Here is a 15953-nt window from a genome sequence, read left to right on the forward strand (position 1 = left end):
TACATTCATAAAATACTTATTACTCCTTCTGTCCCGTGCTAATTTTTTCTTTTAAGATTTTTCTTTTCCCCTAATATATGTCTACTTTCGACTTTCAAGGTAAATTTATTGATAGTCTTCCAAAATTATCATTCTTGAACGTTGTATAATACTCCCTCCGTCCCTTTCGATTGTTTACATTTTGTAGAGAGTGTCCGACACGCATTTTAAAGTACATATAAAGTATAGTTCTGTAATTTTTTTTTACAATTTTGTTTTTCTAAATAAAAATTAAAACATTCAACTTTTATTAAGAAAAATAAAATTGTAAAAATAAGTTACTTAACTATATTTTTTATGGACCTTAAAATACGTGTCGGACACTGTCTCAGAAATGTAAACAATTGAAAGGGAGTGAGGGAGTAATCGATAAGGGGTGAATAAGACTATAATAATATACTACATTCATGCATTTTATGATGGACAGAAGTGAAAATATATTATTAAATTAATATTTTCTTTATAAAAGTAAAATAAAATCTTAATGAATGTAAAGATTGAAAAGAAACTAATATTTTGGGACGAAGGGATTACCTGATTTTGAGATTTAACGGTACTAGCTTAAACCCCACACAGTTCACGTTAATATTTAAATATTTTTAAAAATTTATTTATCTAATCATAAAATAACTTTAACTTCTATTTATATAAATGTATAATAATTATAAATTTATAATAAAATTAATAAAATAATTAGAAATAAGCTATGTGTAGTTTAGGAAAATAAGAAAATTATATATAGTAGTTTAGCAATTTAATAGTTTACTAGATGAATAATAATATTTTTTTATTTAATATAAAAAATAAAAAAAAATAACTATTGAAACAAATTATATCTTATTACGGTTATTATAATTTAGTATAAATTTTCTATTTTTACGATTCTTATTTTTTGCTAGGTCTATTTAAATTCTGTTTTTCCATAATGCATCAATCAGGAGATCAAATCTCCAACGCGACCTCTTACATGCATGCATCAAAACCGGCTTTATATATATATGTCATAAATTGTAGTAATATCACCGCACAAAATCCGAAATTGATTTTACTTTTACAAAAATCTAAAACTTTATGCGATTTTCTTCAACTTTAATCGATTATTCAAAAAACAACGCGTTTTTTTCATGCATGTACTCTCACCGACTGTGCCAGTCGACGTGTCATCATGCGATTACTATAGCTGAATTGTCCGGACGCGTAATAAGATTTGTTCGCCACACCCGTGAGGTCGAGCCAAGTAATTGAGGAATTTATGAATAGAAATAACTTAAGTATTTTTAATAGTGTCTAAGTTTTTGCTTTTTACGTATTTTGAGACACACTAGTGGGGTGTTTTGACAAACAATCTCTTTATCCTTCGAAATGAGTGAAAAGCTGTATACATCTTATTTTTGTCGGACCCTCCGTTAAGCAGAATATACTTCTGTTATAGAAATCGGCCGATTTTTCAAAAATCGCTGATAAATCGCTCGAAAATCGGTCAAAAATATTGATCCGATTTGATCGATTCCCGATTAATCGCCGATAAATCATCCGATTTTTTAAAAATCATCCGATAAATCGTAAATCAGTACCTCAACTGAATAATTCCGATTTCCGAAATCCGTAACACTGGAATATACTGGTTATGTTTGTTTGGTTTAGTTTGGTTTAAGTTTTCGCATTAAAGATAGGCAAAAATAACTTACTCATATTGTCCGGACCAAAAAAAATACCTATTCATATTGTCCGAGGATCGCAAAGGATATCAGTGCAATTTTATTCAAATATTTTTCTTTCATCTTTTTTAAATTAATAAGTTTAAATTAAAAAATTTTGGTTTCCCACGTAATATATTTTTTCTTATATATATATATATATATATATATATATATATATATCGGTTTTATAACTGAAACTAAACTGATTATAATTGAAACCGCTAATTTTTTAGACCGAAACTGAACCAGTTATTTGGTTAGCGTTGCCTTGTTTTTAGTTTTTAAAATCGTAAAAGTACGATTTCTGTTTTAAACCGAAACCAAATAGAACCGATCCATACTTTTTTCTTCCTTGTTTGGTTAATTTATTTCTTGTTTGGGTAAATTGGGTTAAAGCAAAACAAAATATTCAGTTTTTAACAATCGTTGGTCAGATTCTTAATATTTATGAGTTGGGCCTTACGAATTCAAACAGAGGCTTACAACTACTTGTTAGCATAGACCCTAGAAAAAGAAAAACAGAAACCCAAGAAAAAGAAAAACATGATTAGAAATTTTGACCCTGATAACCTTTTATAGAGTGTGATCTTGTGAAGCAAAAATAAATAAATATATTTTTTACTCAAGGAACACGAGCAAAACTGATGCAAATACGGCCAAAATACAGTTAAACCTTTTTAAAATAATAGGATCGGGACTAAAAGAATATTTTTTTTAGTGAATTTATTATTTTATCGGGAACAAAAATTATATACTGTGTCCATTATATTAGTAACAGAGAAAAATATTGTTTTAACGATATTATTATTTTATCGATTATTACTTTATCGAGATTTAACACTATGCTAAAACACTAGCACAAGAACAAAGATTTAGAATTATTGACTAATTTCTTTTAATATAGATTCATACTCGGATATCCTACCACGAAATTTGAATCTAGATAAAGGGAGATAAGATTTGACCAAATGATCATTGACCGATAAAAAATACAAAATAATAATAAAAGGTTCTAAAAATAATTGCTCAGCTATCTGGTTTTTAATTGAAACGCACAAACATACGATAAAATGATTTCATTAAATATTCTTCTGTGATTTTATGACAGATATTATGTAGATATCAATATTTTCCAAGAAAATATTTCAAAAAGAACTAATAAACACGCAAAAATCAAATTTTATAGTTATAAAAAGGTAAATCTACCGTTTAAGAAACACTAACATTTATTCAGAGTATAAGACGAAATTTATACCTTGTCCATCACCTAACTTTTGTATAAGCTTACCAACATTAGTCTTCTCTTTGTTAAAAGTGTGAGGATGGCGATTTGGAGAAAAAAATATTTTTTTTCATGTGCATTAATAGCACTCTTGTGCTTATTCTGCTTCTGCAATATAAAAAGAGTACTAATGAGCAGTCCCAAGGTTGATGATGAATCAGTAATTATTTCAAGATTTCGAAAATACTTGCAAATAAACACCGCACAACCAATTCCCAATTATTATGAAGCAGCAGACTTTTTAAAATCCGAGGCCAAGTCTCTTTCATTAGAATACCAGTCCATTGAGTTTGTAAAAGGCAAACCTCTTGTCATACTCAAATGGCCCGGAAAAGATTTTATGCTTCCTTCTATACTACTTAATTCTCACACTGACGTTGTTCCTGCAGAGGAAGACAAGTGGTTTCATCCGCCTTTCGATGCCATTGTGGATGGTGATAAGATTTATGGTAGAGGCTCTCAGGATATGAAATGTGTAGGGTTACAGTATCTGGAGGCTATTCGGAAGCTAAAAAATTCAGGATTTAAGCCAGTGCGCGATATTTATTTATCCTACGTGCCTGATGAAGAGGTAGGAGGGGCGGATGGTGCAAAATTATTTGTTGGTTCAGATATTTTTGAGAAGATGAATGTTGACTTTGTGTTGGATGAGGGTGGTGCATCTCCTAATGAGTATTATAGAGTGTTTTATGCAGAGAGGTCTCCGTGGTGGCTCGTTATCAGGGCTACGGGATCTCCTGGACATGGTGCGAAGCTTTATGACAACACTGCAATGGAAAATTTGATGAAGAGTATTGAGAGTATTAGAAGATTTAGAGCTTCTCAGTTTGATTTGGTTAAGGCAGGGCCAATGGCTGAAGGTGAGGTTGTTTCGGTGAATATCGCTTACTTAAAAGCTGGCACTCAGTCTCCAAATGGTTTTGTCATGAATATGCAACCATCTGAAGCTGAGGCTGGTTTTGATATTCGAATCCCTCCAACCATTGATGAAGCATCGTTGGAGAGACGGATTGCTGAAGAATGGGCTCCGAGCTCACGTAACATGACGTTCGAATTTAAGCAGAAGGTTTCTGTGTATGACAAGTTTGGAAAGCCTGTCATCACAGCTACTGATGAATCAAATCATTGGTGGTCACTGCTACAAGAAGCAATCACCAAAGCTGGAGGAAAACTTGGAAAGCCAGAAATTGCTGGTGCCTCGACGGATGCTCGTTACTACAGGGATCGAGGACTGCCAGCACTTGGTTTTTCTCCGATGGCAAACACCCCCATTCTCCTTCATGATCACAATGAGGTAGTGCTTCTATCACTCTTTACATTAATCAATTTGTACATATGTATTATATACTGATCCTTTGATGTATTTCTGTTTTGCAGTTTTTGAACAAGGATGAGTACTTGAAAGGCATTGAAATTTATGAATCCATAATCAAAGTATATGCATCTTCTGTTAGCAATAGAAAAGCTAGCTTTAGAGACGAGCTTTGAGAAGTTAACATGCTTCTCTATGATGTGTGGAATTTGGGAGAAACTTGTCCCAATTAATTTGTGAAATTAATGTATCTGTAATTCAACTCACTTGATGGGGAATAAAAAATATATTTTCGTTATTTTATCTTGAAGCTAGCTTATCATATAATGTAAACGATTAAACATGTGTAATACAAGGAGATTACATTAAATTGTAAGACTATAAACAAACCATTGGACATGCAATTTTGAAAATTTGTAAACATCTTAGTAATTGGTTTCTTTACGAGACTGTAAGAGTATCTACAACAGAGGCACCCTTTAATTGTGCCAAACATTAACACTCTTTAAATTGGATAGTTGGTACCATATACGAGGTGGGTAGATAGTTCCAAACAAATAATAGAAAAGCTGTATGTAATATAATGGGCATGGATAATATATGCTTTTATTGGATAATATAATTGGATAATATATGCTTTTATTGTAACTATTGGTGTTTTCCATTTAGAAGATGTGCCAAGAGAGTGTCAAATGTTGACAATTTATCTTAACACTCCTTGGACACCCTTGTGACTCTGATAGTGAAGGTACCCAAGAGTGACATTATTAGAAAACAAACAAGGTAGGCAAGGGGGTGAATGACTAGATCAAGATTTTTTTCCGAATACTATGAAACTTTACAATTCGGGAACAAAATTAACTGCAGAAATAAAACTATGTAGGAACGCAGAGATATTTACTCAATTTAATTTATATAAGGTGTGAATAAATCATTTTACAGTTTCCAAGAAAATTAATGGTGTTCTTCTTGGCTTCTTGTCAAGAACATATTACGGAGAGAGAACATATATATCAGTGTTATCTCCTATATGTTACACAACAAAAGAATGGGTGGTGCACTCAATATATAAAAGACAATGTACTACAGGATGTGCACCCTCATTTATACTAGCTGTCCTATTCTGCAGAGGCGACACGTTGCAGCTTTTACAAGAATCACTTTATTCTTCCATACGCCCATTTCTTTTGATGCGTGTTTGATCTTTTCTTTCTCTTTAAGTTTAATGGTGTTCTTCCATACACCCATTTTTTTATGTGTGTTTTAGCTATAGACGTTACACTTGTCCTCAACTCCATGTATAATATGCTGATAGTGATCTGTTTTTTTTTCTGGTAATGTGTACCTTCATTTGTCTTGTTTTGAAGAGATTGAGTGAAGATATCATGAACTCCATTTGACTTGACTACATTATTAGAGTTTACTTTAGATTTGTCGAGATAGAACAACTTTGTACTTCACAATATAGCATCTTTATTGACTTTCTGATGCAGTACAAAATCAGACTTCATAATCTGAAACAAGTTTGGACTTCTCGACATAGGACGAACTTGGACTTTTTGATATAGTTGTAAACTCTGATAGACTTCTCGATATGATTATAAACTCTGATGGACTTCACAATACGATCATAAACTCTGATAGATTTCACGATTATTGGACTTAGAGAATTTCTGCAACTTATTGACTTCATGAGTCTCATTCCTTCAACTTGCTGCTTGTACAATTTCCATTGAAATTCTTCCAAATTGATTATCTATATATATTATATACATAATTATTAGAGAGAATTTTCCTAAGTTCTTATAGCATTATGAGCTGTCTACAAAGCAAACAAGGCAAGTACATTTCAAATAGTATAATCCACTTGGTCATGTAAAGAAACATTGATACTTGAGTAGACTTGTTAAGATGGTAAAAATAGGTCATGCACCTAACATACATGCCACATACGACATGGTGAGTATATCCATTAAAGGCACCTTTTGGAGGTTCCAAACATGTCCAACACATCATACACGATAATTTTTTAATAGTTCCTTCATTTATATCACATTTAGCACCCTTCAAATCCAATAATTGGCATCCCACATGAGGTGCCTAGATGGTCCCCAAATAAATAATATAAAAGTTAGATGTAATGAAATGGATATATATATTATATACTTTTAATGTAATTATTGGGGTTTTTCCATTTAGAGGAGGTTCCAAGAGGGTGTCAAAAGTTGGCAACCTCTCTTGAAATATTGATATTATGCAGATATCAATATTTTCCAAGAAAATATTTCAAAAAGAACTAATAAACACACAAAAATCAAATTTTATTGTTATAAAAAGGTAAATCTACTGTTTCAGAAATACTAACATTTATTTAGAGTATAAGGCGAATTTTATACCTTGTCCATCACCTATCTTTTGTATAAGCTTACCAACATTAGTCTTCTCTTTGTTAAAACTATGAGGATGGCGATTTGGAGAAAAAAATATTTTCTTTCATGTGCATTAATAGCACTCGTGTGCTTATTCTGCTTCTGCAATATTAAAAGAGTACTAATGAGCAGTCCCAAGGTTGATGATGAATCACTAATTATTTCAAGATTTTGAAAATACTTGCAAATAAACACCGCACAGCCAAATCCCAATTACTATGAAGCAGCAGACTTCTTAAAATCTGAGGCCAAGTCTCTTTCATTAGAATACCAATCCATTGAGTTTGTAAAAGGCAAACCTCTTATCCTACCCAAATGGCCTGGAAAAAACCCTATGCTTCCTTCTATACTACTTAATTCTCACACCGATGTTGTTCCTGCTGAGAAAGATAAATGGTTTCATCCGCCTTTTGATGCCATTGTGGATGGTGATAAGATTTATGGTAGAGGCTCTCAGGATATGAAATGTGTAGGGTTACAGTATCTGGAGGGTATTCGGAAGCTGAAAATTTCTGGATTTAAGCTAATGCGCGATATTTATTTGTCCTACGTGCCTGATGAAGAGGTAGGAGGGGCGGATGGTGAAAAATTATTTGTTGATTCACATATTTTTGAGAAGATGAATGTTGAATTTGTGTTGAATGAGGGTGGTGCATCTCCTAATGAGTACTATAGAGTGTTTTATGCAGAGAGGTCTCCGTGGTGGCTCGTTATCAGGGCTACGGGATCTCCTGGACATGGTGCTAATCTTTATGACAACACTGCAATGGAAAATTTGATGAAGAGTATTGAGAGTGTTTGAAGATTTAGGGCTTCTCAATTTGACTTGGTTAAGGCAGGGCTAAGGGCTGAAGGTGAGGTTGTTTCGGTGAATATGGCTTACTTAAAAGCTGGCACTCAGTCTCCAAATGGTTTTGTCATGAACATGCAACCATCTGAAGCTGAGGTTGGGTTTGATATTTGAGTCCCTCCAACCATTGACGAAGCATCGTTGGAGAGACGAATTGCTGAAGAATGGGCTCCGAGCTCACGTAACATGACGTTCGAATTTAAGCAGAAGGTTTCCGTGTATGAGAAGTTTGAAAAGCCTATCATCACAGCTACTGATGAATCAAATTATTGGTGGTCACTACTACACGAAGCAATCACCAAAGCTGGAGGAAAACTTGGTAAGCCAGAAATTGCTGGTGCCTCGAGGGATGCTCGTTACTATAGGAATCGAGGACTCCTAGCATTTGGCTTTTCTTCGATGGCAAACACCCCCATTCTCCTTCATGATCACACTGAGGTAGTGCTTCTATCACTATTTACATTAATCAATTTATACATATTTATTATGTGCTGATCCTTTGATGTATTTCTGTTTTGCAGTTTTTGAACAAGGATGAGTACTTGAAAGGCATTGAAATTTATGAATCCATAATTAAAGTATATGCATCTTCTGTTAGCAATAGAATAGCTAGCTCTAGAGACGAGCTTTGAGAAGTTGACATGCTTCTATATGATGTGTGAAATTTGGGAGAAACTTGTCCTAATTAATTTATGAAATTAATGTATCTGCAATTCAACTCACTTGATGAGGAATAAAAAATATATTTCCATTATTTTATGTTGAAGCTAGCTTATCATATAATGTAAACGATTAAACATTTGTAAACGATTAAACATGTGTACTACATGATGGGCACCCTCATTCATAGCTAGATGTCCTATTCTGCAGAGGCGACACGTTGCAGCTTTTACAAGAATCACTTTATTCTTCCATACGCTCCATTTCTTTTAATGTGTGTTTGATCTTTTCTTTCTCTCTAAGTTTAGCTGTAGACTTGACACTTGTCCTCAACTCCATGTATAATATGCTGATAATGATCTATTTTTTTTTCTGATAATGTGTACCTTCATTTGTCTTGTTGTGAAGAGATTGAGTGAAGATATCATGAACTCCATTTGACTTGACTACATTATTAGAGTTTACTTTAGATTTGTCGAGATAGAACAATTTTGTACTTCACAATGTAACATTTTATTGACTTTCTGATGCAGTACAAAATCAGACGTCACAATCTGAAACAAGTTTGGACTTCTCAACATAGGCAAAACTTGGACTTCTCGATATAGTTGTAAACTCTGATAGACTTCTCAATATGATTATAAACTCTGATGGACTTCATAATACGATCATAAACTCTGATAGACTTCATGAATATTGGACTTAGAGAATTTCTGCATTTTATTGACTTCACGAGTCTTCTTCCTTCAACTTGCTGCTTGAACAATTTCCATTAAACTTCTTCCAAGTTAATTTACCTATATATATTATATACATAATTATTAGAGGGAATTTCCCTAAGTTCTTATAGCATTATGAGTTGTCTACAAAGCAAACAAGACAAATACATTTCAAATAGTATAATCCGCTTGGCAATGTAAATAAACATTGATACTTGAGTAGGCTTATTATGATGGTAAAAATAGGTCATGCACCTAACAGACATGCCACATACGACATGGCGAGTATATCCATTATTGGCACCTTTTAGAGGTTCCAAGCATGTCCAACACATCATATATGATAATTTTTTAATAGTTCCTTCATTTATATCACATTTAACACCATTCAAGTCCAATAATTGGCATCCCACGTGAGGTGCCTAGATGATCCCCAAATAAATAATATAAAAGCTAGATATAATGAAATGGATATGGATAATATATACTTTTAATGTAATTATTGGTGTTTTTCCATTTAGAGGAGGTGCTAAGAGGGTGCCAAAAGTTGGCAACTTCTCTTGACATGCCACATAGTTCTGTTTATATTGATTTTAAGTAATCAATGAAAATTTGTTGTTTTAAATGCATCAGTGTGCTTGTCTTGTAAATTTGATTTTTCGTGGTTTAGGCACTGTTTTTAATCGGGCTTGTCTTATTTATCATGTGCATCTGATTCATTGTGTTTAGGAACTCATTTTCTGAATCCGACACCTCAAATTGCCTATATTCAGTACAGTGTCTGGTAGCTAAATAACGTTATCTTAGACCATGTCACAAACTGAACTAAACATTGTTTCCTTTCTAATTTTGCCTCATCATTTTCTTAAATCTAGGACACTCGCCACTATTCTTCAGAGCTAATATATATCTTCATTTCTTTCCATTTCCTTAAATATTCTTTATATGTCATGCACAACCGTCCAACATACCATCGTCACTTTCAAAGTCTGCCTACTACGATTATTACAAATGTAAGACTTCTATTATACAAATTCGGACCACTATAAGAAAGTAAAAAAAATGGATATACTGTACCTGTGCTCCAATGAATTACAATTATCTTTATCATCACTTTCACTATAATTAGGAGATTTGGCGATAACACATTGAATAACTAAGGTTGAGGTGTATGTAAGGCGATAACCAATCTAGTATCATTTGAAGATGTAACATGTCTTATACATTTTCTTGACAGTAGGAGATGGCTGTTATGATCCTATGAATTAGATACTTATCAATTCATTATTCTTGTTAGTACTAAATTGTATCTTTTATAATTAGTCGTCAACAATTACTAAATTGAAAAAATTATAATTTTCTCTACATGTATCTCTTATATTTCCAAAGCTGGTCCTATTTAAACTTTTTTGCATTTATACCATATAATGTCGCTTTCAATTTATCATGATTGTTCACCAAAATAAAAGAACGATAACTAATAAATATGGTTCCTTTTTTCTTGAAGGAATGCATTTTAGAGAAATGATCCTTTTTAGCATAATTAGAATTATAGAGGTCCAAAAAGTCACAAGAACCATAATATCCTTTTGAAGCATAGAAACACATGCTTAAAAATTAAAACTTACATTATTGATTGGTGTGATCAAATTTTTACCCGTCCGAACATGAAGAATTCAAGAATGGACAATTTCATAATTGACATAAAGAGTAGTTGCTGACAGAAAATAATAGACGTGAAGATATGACGTCAACTTAATTCGATACAATGGGATCGTAACTTATGAATATAAACATAACATCTTCAAGGCTTGGTCATCAACTTCCTGGAAAAGTTGGAAAGAAAATAATAATTACTCCTACAAAATAGCAATGTGGATATATTAATCTCCAAAAAGATAGCAACAACAAATTTACTAGTACCTGTTTTTTTAGTACACACTGAATTTACCTAATTATCCTTACATAGTTATATATTTTTATCAAAGTATTTTTTATAAATAATTATTTTTACAATGTATTAAAACTAGAATGAAAAGATGTAATATCCGGGAAAATTTCGTGAGTATTTTATATTAAATAAATAAATATTATGTGTTTATATAAGTTAAAATGTTTACTGCCATGATATTACGTGTTTTAAAATGCTATTTGTGTTTCCGTGCGAACCAGAAATTTTTTCGATTGATTAAAATGTGTTTAAACTGCATTTATATGAATCAATCTATAATTTGGACTCATATTTATTCGTGTCTCTATCGAGATATTCGTTTTATTTTATTTTATGCGCGTTTGAATGTATTTTATGTGTTTAGGGATCGTTTCTGTGCTTCCAAATTCAATGGACCAGGACCCCACCGGGACGTCAAACCCCACAAAATCTGTGTTTTTATTTTTATAAAATTATTCGTATTTCAAATACCCAATAATTTTGCATTTTCAAATTACTCACAATTTTTGCGGAATTTTGACATCAATTTTATATTTTATCGTTTTTAAAATTATTCCCCCGCAATTATTATTTCTGGCCCTAATTATGATAATTAGGGGATAAAAACACCCTTAATTTATTTTAGGGTATTAATTTCTGCAATAATATAAATAAGCTGATCAGATTATTTTATTTATTTTTATTTAACAAAAATTCAGAAAAATAGAAAATCTAAGAACAAACTTTGGGGGTGTAATCTTGTTCTTGACAAAAATCCTTTGATTTTGAGAGATTTACTGAACCTATGTTAACGCTCTAGTAATCAACACAATCCTCTTAATGAGAGCTTTCCATTGATACCAATTTCATAATCAGAGGGTAAGTATGTTGCAAAATCGATTTTTAGTTCATATTCTTGAAATTCGATTTCGAAATATGATGATTGTTGCATGATTTTGAAGTTACCAATAGCTTTAAAATGATATTTGAGATCGATTTATGTACCTGGTTGAGTTGTTTTAGTCCGGGATCGATGAACCCGAGTTGATGGGTTTTGTATTTTTTTATTCGAATTTTTGATTTAATCATGATGTTATTGATGATTTTGATGATTAGAATAGTTTGAAATTGATTTGAGCTTTATTTTGGTATGTAAAACGTGATTTTTAGTTGAGTAATCATCAAGAACGTTTTTTTTTGCCGGAAAACCTTAAGGTCCCGCCGACTTTAATGGCTTTTGGCCAGAGGTCGGAGTTGCAGTATCGGTTGATGTAGTTGCCGTGTGTTCTGGGTTTCGGGGTCGTCAGGGATGGATTTTGGTTTAAAAACCGGGGAGAACGGATGCGTTTTGAGGGGGCTATGGAACTCAACGGAGTCGGCGAGGAGCCGCCAGAATCTGGAGTTTTTCCAGAAACCGGTGGTCTTCGAACCCGACCCGGTTTGTTCATCTTTGACCCGTTTAGTCTTTGTACCCGACCCGCTTTTGATCTTTTATTCCCCTAAAACTCAACCTTAAAACCTGTTTGTGTAATTTTCCTATTTATTTTTTTCAAAATTCATTTTCAAAAATTCTAAAAATCATTTATTTTACTTTAAAAAATTATTTATTTATTATCTTAAATTCTAAAAATTATTTCCTTATATATTTTGAATTCATAAATTTATTTTCTTTTATTATTTTTAGAAATCCAATTTGATTTAATTATTTATAATTTAGTTTTAGTTAATAAATTATGGATTTAATTAATTGATTAATTGATTTAATCAATTAATTTTATTTATAAATAGTTAAATAAATGTAAATTATTTATAATTAATTCAAATAATTCTTTAAAATTATTTTTAAGCTTTTAAAAATTATATTTTGGTATTTAAAAATCAATTAATATTATTATTAATTGATTTATTTTCATTTATTTCTTATTTTATTCATAATAATTAAAATGTTCGTCCCGTATTACGCACAGACTCAGAAAAACACCACGCTTTCAATAAAAATACTTTTAAGACCTAATTTCTTTTGTATTGCAATGTCATTTGATTTGTTAATCCTTTTGAGTCAGTATCTGATCGATAAACGCTAATATTGACCTGATTTTAATTCTGAACGTACTGAAACTTATGTTTTGACAACCTGACTTATGTGCTACATGAAATATGTGATTACGTGATATATAAATGACATGATTACGTGTTACGTGATATGCATGTTATCTGGCAGTTTTAAAATGCTATGATTAGTTATAAACGATCGGGTATAGGTCAAGACATATAGATACGTCGATTGAGTTTGGTTCCGTCAGTTAAGATAGTCCTTTTATTTATAGGATCAAGTAGCAAGGAGTGCAGTCAAGTGTTAGACGGAGATAGTAGCCAGCAGCTATAAGCAGAGTTATAGTGAGAGGTTATCGTTCAAGTGACGTTTATTTCGAATCATATTATACAAGTATTTATATCTTCACTTATCATTCAAGTGATATTGACTCTGAACTTTATTCCTTCAATTTCCATACTATTCTAAGTTCAGAATAGTTAAACGTTTTATATTTCGCTATAAACTACTCTATACAGTGGAACGTTGAATTGAGATTAGCGAATAACTAATTGTTCTAGTTATTTCGCCATTGATTGTTGAGATAGCTCTGGACCATGAGAAATGGGGAGTTATATTGTTAATGATGTCGTTTGGTTCAGCTCCTTTGATCAAAATGTTTTATGGATTGGATGAATGCGTAAGTGACCGGGATGGACGGTCCAGCGGAGGGCTATTTCTATGTGTTATATGAAATATTATAACACAATTTGTGCCACATGCAGATATATTACCTTTTTATTTGAGTACTCGTGTTTTGGGACATGTTTCTACGAACCATGATCCAATACTATCACACGGGCAGATCAGCATGTGATAGTACGTCCGTCGGAGTTAGATTCCAATCTAAAAATTATCGTTTATTGCTGATAGATTGTGAAGCTTTTATTATTGATCAAATATCATTGATTTTATCATGTTGAACAATTATTATCAAAATGTGGTTTATCATTTCAAGCACACTTTATACCCTTGCTGAGCATTTCTTTCGCTCATACTTGTTTATCAATCTAATTTTTCAGCTAAGCCAGAGCAGGCTTGAGTTCCAGGTTTGACACGAAGTCGAGTGCTTGTAGATAGTTTGGTGTGTTCTCCAGGTAGATTGTTTTGGGACGCTTGAATAGTCTAGAGGTTTGTAATAAAATTTGAATAATCTGTAAAACTAATTAGACTTATGGTTTGTAATAATAGTCGGTTTGTATTAGTGTATGTTTCATACTATTACATGTGATCGATCCAGTTGCATGCAAGGGGACATATTTATTATATTATTCCGCTGTGATTATTTTATTATAGTTTTTTTTGGGCTAGTGACCCCCAAATCTAGACCCCGGATTTGGAGGGCGTCACAAAAGAGGCACGGGTGATAAAAATTGAATCTGTAATATTGAATAGGCAAAATCATCACCCATCATATATATTTACTTGAATAGATCAAACCTAAACCCCAAATTCGCTACGGCTGATATGTAATTTTATAAATAGGTTGGGGCCGAAAAATGTAGATGGTCGTAGCGAATTTCATTAGTGTTTGAGCTTGATATTTTCGAGTTACGGATTCTAGCTCTTTTTATTCAGCGCTACTCGTATTAGGATTCAATATATTTTACGCGTCCAGTTTTTTTTTCTGTTCGCTATGTTATTTCTCATCTCAAAATTTTGACTCCTTAGAACTATTTAAAAACCTGTTTTGAAAATATCTAAAAATTTATTTTATCCGTGTTTTTCAAAAATACAAATCTCAAATAAATATTCTTAAAATATTTGTATATATCTTTATGTTTTTTTCAAAATTGCCTATCTCAGTTTTGTTTTAAGATATTAAAGTATATATTTAGTTTTGTTCTGAAATTTTTAAAGACTTGCCTCATTTCCGTTTCAAAATATTTGCATACATGTTTCAGTGATTTTAAAATTATTCCTCTTACAAATCTGTTTAGAAAATTTGATATATCAGTATCAAGTATTTTTAAAGTTTGCAAAATTATTTTATCTGGACCATTAGTGATATTGGGTATACCAAATTAACCAGTTGTAGGAATACTACAGTCATGTCATTGCGGCACTGGTGATATGACACTTCCGTGACAGTGTCATATCAGATGGATGTGAAAAGTGTCATATCAAATGTCTAGCATTTGCAGACATTCAAACTTAAAGGTATATTAGATGGATGTGAAAAGTGCTTTCCTGAATGGTGAGCTTGAAGAAGAAGTCTATGTGGAGCAACCCCATGGCTTTATAGATCCTGAATTTGAAGATTTTATCTATTTTCTCTTCAAGTCTCTTTATGGTCTAAAGCAAGCGCTGAGAACATGGTATGACACTCTCTCAGAATTTCTTCTTAAAAATGGTTTCACTAGAGGTGTCGTAGATAAGACTCTGTTTAATAAGAATTATAAAGGTAATACAATACTTGTGCAAGTCTATGTTGATGACATTATATTTGGGTCTACGAATGATGCATTTTTTGCAAGGTTTGCTAAGCTTATGCAGATTAGGTATGAGATAAGTATGATGGGTGAGTTGAACTTCTTCCTTGGACTTCAAGTGAGTCAGAAATCAGATGATATCTTCATTTGTCAAACGAAGTACATCAAAGATCTTCTGAAGAAATATCATTTGGAAGATTCAACGCCTGCTAAGACTCCGATGGCAACTGCCACAAAACTTGATCAAGACAAGTCTGGTAAAAAGGTGGACATCACTTACTATCGAGGAATGATTGGATCATTACTCTACCTGACTGCGAGTCGTCCAGATATTATGTTTGATACATGTTTGTGTGCATGGTTCCAAGCTGGCGTATCCTTCTGTTAGCTCTTCGGATGAGCTTTGACCATTTGATATTTGTTTCAAGATACATGGGTGCACCTAGAATTTGATTTATGATTTAATTTACGGTGACGTTGTACATGCCAAACACGTTATCCGTTATGT

The 15953-nt window shown here is 32.3% G+C and overlaps 2 pseudogenes; both read left to right on the forward strand.

The window, feature by feature from the left end:
- The first annotated feature begins 3061 nt into the window (after window positions 1–3061).
- LOC141677671 (uncharacterized) lies at window positions 3062–4509 on the forward strand (annotated as a pseudogene).
- Window positions 4510–7222: 2713 nt separating this feature from the next.
- LOC141676637 (uncharacterized) lies at window positions 7223–8244 on the forward strand (annotated as a pseudogene).
- The last annotated feature ends 7709 nt before the right edge of the window (window positions 8245–15953 follow it).

Source organism: Apium graveolens, chromosome 8 (genome assembly GCF_009905375.1).
Source record: "Apium graveolens cultivar Ventura chromosome 8, ASM990537v1, whole genome shotgun sequence".
Taxonomy (NCBI): Eukaryota; Viridiplantae; Streptophyta; class Magnoliopsida; order Apiales; family Apiaceae; genus Apium; species Apium graveolens.